We start from the raw sequence: 6,000 nt of genomic DNA, 5'->3' as shown, positions 1-6,000 counted from the left end.
GAATCTATAAATTACCTTGGGCAGTATGGCCATTTTCACGATATTGATTCTTCCTATCCATGAGCATGGTATGTTCTTCCATTTGTTTGTGTCCTCTTTGATTTCACTGAGCAGTGGTTTGTAGTTCTTCTTGAAGAGGTCCTTGACATCCCTTGTAAGTTGGATTCCTAGGTATTTTATTCTCTTTGAAGCAATTGTGAATGGAAGTTCATTCATGATTTGGCTCTCTGTTTGTCTGTTACTGGTGTATAACAATGCTTGTGATTTTTGCACATTAATTTTGTATCCTGAGACTTTGCTGAAGTTGCTTATCAGCTTAAGGAGATTTTGGGCTGAGACAATGGGGTTTTCTAAATATACAATCATGTCATCTGCAAACAGGGACAATTTGACTTCTTCTTTTCGGAACTGAATACCCTTGATTTCTTTCTCTTGCCTGATTGCCCTAGCCAGAACTTCCAACACTATGTTGAATAGGAGTGGTGAAAGAGGGCATCCCTGTCTTGTGCCAGATTTCAAAGGGAATTTTTCCAGCTTTTGCCCATTCAGTATGATATTGGCTGTGGGTTTGTCATAAATAGCTCTTATTATTTTGAGGTACGTTCCATCAATACCGAATTTATTGAGCGTTTTTAGCATGAAGAGCTGTTGAATTTTGTCAAAGGCCTTTTCTGCATCTATTGACATAATCATGTGGTTCTTGTCTTTGGTTCTGTTTATATGCTGGATTACGTTTATTGATTTGCGAATGTTGAACCAGCCTTGCATCCCAGGGATGAAGCCCACTTGATCATGGTGGATAAGCTTTTTGATGTGCTGCTGGATCCGGTTTTCCAATATTTTATTGAGGATTTTTGCATCAATGTTCATCAGGGATATTGGTCTAAAATTCTCTTTTTTTGTGTGTCTCTGCCAGGCTTTGGTATCAGGATGATGTTGGCCTCATAAAATGAGTTAGGGAGGATTCCCTCTTTTTCTATTAATTGGAATAGTTTCAGAAGGAATGGTACCAGCTCCTCCTTGTACCTCTGGTAGAATTCAGCTGTGAATCCATCTGGTCCTGGACTTTTTTTGGTTGGTAGGCTGTTAATTATTGCCTCAATTTCAGAGCCTGCTATTGGTCTATTCAGGGATTCAACTTCTTCCTGGTTTAGTCTTGGAAGACTGTAAGTGTCCAGGAAATTATCCATTTCTTCTAGATTTTCTAGTTGATTTGCGTAGAGGTGTTTATAGTATTCTCTGATGGTAGTTTGTATTTCTCTGGGGTCGGTGGTGATATCCCCTTTATCATCTTTTATTGCATCTATTTGATTCTTCTCTGTTTTCTTCTTTATTAGTCTTGCTAGTGGTCTGTCAATTTTGTTGATCTTTTCAAAAAACCAACTCCTGGATTCACTGATTTTTTGGAGGGTTTTTTGTGTCTCTATCTCCTTCAGTTCTGCTCTGATCTTAGTTATTTCTTGCCTTTTGCTAGCTTTTGAATGTATTTGCTCTTGCTTCTCTAGTTCTTTTAATTGTGATGTTAAAGAGTGTGGATTTTAGATCTTTCCAGCTTTCTCCTGTGGGCATTTAGTGCTATAAATTTCCCTCTACACACTGCTTTAAATGTGTCCCAGAGATTCTGGTATGTTGTATCTTTGTTCTCATTGGTTTCAAAGAACATCTTTATTTCTGCCTTCATTTCGTTATGTACCCAGTAGTCATTCAGGAGCAGGAACAACCCTATTTCTAAACAAGGCCACATTCTGAGGTACCAGGAGTTAGAACCTCAGCATATCTTTTGGGGGGGGGGACATAATTCAACCCATAAATAAGTGCCTACACAAAAAACTGCAGTAGTAGTAAACAGTGAAATGTGAAGTCTCCTTCTCTATCTTCAAGCCTAAGCCAATTAATACAGGGTATTCAACTGGCCACAGATAATAGTTCAGGATTGAATGTGTGAATGAACGTGGGGCAGTAAGACATGAGGGAAGATTTTCCTTTGGAAAAGAAGGTTCCTCACTCTTCCATAAATCTCTCTTCTGGATGGGGTGGTGTGCAAATGTGTATCCTGGAAGTGTTGCAGCCCTTCCATAACACGTGGGGGGACAACTTTAGGAGAAAGCTGACAATCTCCTTAATATCCTGCTGAGCTGCTGAATCAAACTGACTCAAGCTTGAATGCTTTCCACTGGTTACAACCACCATTATTTATGTCTTTCATGTGTAAATTTGTTGAGTTGGGTTTTTTTTAGTGTAAGTCTTAATGAATAAAGGATATTAGGCATTGTACAATCATCATCTTCCCATTGCTTCTGCGTTCAGAATAATTTCTCAATTTAGGAATTAAAGAAAACATATCCTTCCTTCCACAATGATCATTTACATAAGGCATGAACAATAACCTAAATGGTAAAATGTAAAAATAGAAAAAGATTAAGTTCATATATCTTTTCATTTTCCTTTCATCAGCAAAGATGCTGGAACACAGATAATGCAGGGAAATACTTTTGTACAAAATTTCTATCAATGAAAGCACAACACCAACAAAGATGGATTACCTTATATTTATCCATTCAGAGAACACATCGGATGGTGAGGACTTTTTGGAATGACAACAAAGCTCTATTTGAATACTCGAATTTTCCCCAAAACAAAAGCCCTGACTTTGATGAGGGTTACTTATTGAGTCTCAAAGTGTGGCCCATGAACCAGCAGAATCAGCATCAACTGTGAGCTTGTCAGAAATGCAGTCTCAGGCCCCACCCTAGACTTACTGAATCACAAAGTAGATTTCAACAAGATCTCCAGGTGATAGTATGCATGTTCCAGTTTGAGAAGCACTAGCATATTACATTGTTAAGACAATTATGCTACTAAAAATGAAAAATCTGTGAAGCCCTGCGCCCTGAAATGGTCAAGCTGATTGTACAGCAGTGGCTCTTAACCCTGGCTGTACATTAGAATCACCTGGGGAGGCTGGGTGTGGTGGTTCACACCTGTAATCCCAGGTAAAATCCCAACACTTTGGGAGGCCGAAGTGGACGCATCGCTTGAGCCCAGGAGTTCCAGGCCAGCCTGGGCAACATGGTGAAACCCCGTCTCAAACAAAACAAACCAAAACAAACAAACAAACAAACAAAAATTCTATATATATATATATATATATACACACAAAAATTAGCTGGGCATGGTGATGTGCACCTGTGGTCCCAGCTGCTCGGGGGTGCTAAGCTGGGAGGATTGCTTGAGCCCAAGAGGTGGAGGCTGCAGTGGGCCGAGATTGTGCCACTGCACTCTAGCCTGGGAAACAGAGTGAGACCCTGTCTCAAAATAATCATCATCATCATCATCATCATCATCACCATCATCATCATAACCTGGGGAGCTTTTAAACTGATGCTAAGGCTCAAGGCAAAACCCCACTAAACCACATGGATCAAAATTTTTCTTTGAGTTGGGCTTAAGATCAGAAAAACATTTTAAGAAGCCCTTGGGTGATTCTTTTTTTCCTTTATTAAAATAGTGAGTTTTATTTCACTTGTATATTTCTGTCTCCCCACCATTTCCATGTCTGACCACTGCTACTAATACGTCATAACATTCCATACATACTTAAAATCAAGCAAAGAGTGGAGTTCCATCTTTAAGAACTAAACAGGCATTTTGGACAACATATTCTTGGCAATGGAACCTGGACAACATTTATCAAACATAGTAGGGAAAGTTCTCACTCTGTATTATAAAAAGGAGAGCCAGGTATCAACTGTTACGGAAATGAAATAAGATGGAAAATTGTTAAAAAATTGTCCAAAATATTTTCTTAAAGAGACTTCCTCCACTGCTAGAGATCCTGAATAGCCTCCTGGTCAGTCATCCAGAAGCAATTCTTCACATAACTGATGAACCTGGCTTCCACTCTGGGAAGAGAACCACCTTTTCTATACTTGCTTGCATTTTTGCTTTAATGTCTTCTACAGAACTAGGTCCTTTTGGTGTTTTAGGAGTTTTTTCCTGTTTTTTGAAGGATTCTTGTCCTTTTGCTCTTGGTGTTGATGATGGTTTTGAGTCTTTTCCATTCTGATTTGACTTGTGTGCATTTTTGGCTGGAGTATCTCGTATAGATTTCTTCACTGGTGTGGCGCTTTTTCTTCAGTTCCTTCTTCATCAAAATCATCATCATCATCATCATCATCATCATCATCTTCATCTTCATCAGCAGCAAGTATTACTTTCTTCTGTGGAACCTTGCTATCACTTCCAGGGGCCAACCACTTTCCAGATATACTTAAGAGTTTCACATCCTCCTCCTCTTCATCTTCTGACTCGGCATCTTCCTCCACAGTTACTAAGTGCTATCCACTAATATGCACTGGCCCTGAACCACACTTCAACCATAAGAGCACTGGTAGTGTTATTTCAAAGCCCCCAAGGGAAACCGTTGGCTCTACAGACATTTTCAAAGTGGCCAGTGTTACTTTAATTGGACTGCCTTCATAATTCATTGCCTCTGCTTCAACAATGTGCAATTCATCCTTTGCACCAGCCCCTAAACTGACTGTTCTTAAAGATAACTGGTGCTCATTCTCATCATTATCCACCTTAAAGTGATCACCTTTGTTGGCCTTTAGTTCACAACTGAAAAGATAGTTCTGGGGACTCAGGGGGCTCGTGTCCACGTCCATCGAATCTTCCATTGGGTAGCTACACACACTTAGGTGGGAGAGAAGGTGGACAGAGACAAACGACCCCACTCAAGAGAACAGCCACACAGGACAGAATCACACCTGGGCAGGTGATTCTTATATGCAACTGTGGCTGAGAATTATTAGTGTAAAGCAGCAGTTCTCAAACTTGAGTGTGCATCAGAATAACCTAGAGGGCTTGTTAAGATACAGATTACCATGCCCAACTCTCAATTTCTGATTTAGCAGGTTTCAGGTAAGGCCCAATAATTAGCATTTCTAATAAATTCTCAGATGTTACTGACGCTGTTCCTCCAGGACCACACTTTGAGAACCACTGATGTAGAGAAAAAAAAGTGACTGAACTGGAAACTCAAAAGGCTGCCCAGGGTCTCTTAAAGGCAAAATAATTCATTATCTCATACCCATTAGGATGGCCACTATCAAAAGAACAGAAAATAACAAGTGTTAGGATGCAGAGAAATTGGAATCCTTGTATACTGTTGGTGGGAATGTAAAATAGTGCAGTTATTATTAAAAATAGTACAGAGGTTTCTCGAAAAATTGAAAATAAAATTACCATATGATCTAGCAATCTCACTTCTGTGTATATAGCCAAAAGAACCGAAAATAGGATCTCAAAGAATTATTTGCACACCCATGTTTATTGCAGTATTATTCACAACAGCGAAGAAGTGGAAGCAACCTAGATGTCTAACAGATAAACAGATAAACAAAATGTCATATATGCATACAATGGAATACTATGCAGCTTTAAACAGAAGGAAATACTGTCACAAGCTATGACACGAATGAACCTCAAGGACATTATGCTAAGTAAAATAAGCCAGGTACAAAAATATAAATACCCTATGATTCCACCCATATGAAGTATCTAAAGTAGTCAAAATCATAGAAAGTAGAAAGGTGGTTGCCAAGAGCTGGTGGAAGAGGGAGAGGGAATTAATGCTCAATGGGTATAGAGTTTCAGTTTTGCAAGATGAAAAAGTTCTAGAGATCTGCTATACAACAACATGAATATACTTAACACTATTGAACTATATGCTTAAAAATTGTTAGGATAAATGTAATGTTTTTTCAACTACAATAAATAGGGCAAAATAATTCAGATAATCACTTTTTAAGTTATTTGCTTTAATGTACATGCATATGTTATTTAAATTTTTACAACAAATTTTATTCTAAAAAGCTTCAAATATAATTATTTTACAGTTCCCCAATAAAATAAACCAAATTTTCAATCAAGAAATACTTCAAAATCATGATTTAAATATTTTAGACCCCTTTTTGCTATTCAAAGTGCTTTGGTTTG

General features: G+C 38.5%; 1 pseudogene; it reads right to left on the bottom strand.

The window, feature by feature from the left end:
• Positions 1–3,826: 3,826 nt before the first annotated feature.
• Positions 3,827–4,679, bottom strand: LOC104653826 (annotated as a pseudogene).
• Positions 4,680–6,000: the final 1,321 nt, after the last annotated feature.

This window comes from Rhinopithecus roxellana, chromosome 7 (assembly GCF_007565055.1).
Source record: "Rhinopithecus roxellana isolate Shanxi Qingling chromosome 7, ASM756505v1, whole genome shotgun sequence".
Taxonomy (NCBI): domain Eukaryota; kingdom Metazoa; phylum Chordata; class Mammalia; order Primates; family Cercopithecidae; genus Rhinopithecus; species Rhinopithecus roxellana.
This window is presented reverse-complemented; position numbering and strand designations above follow the sequence as displayed.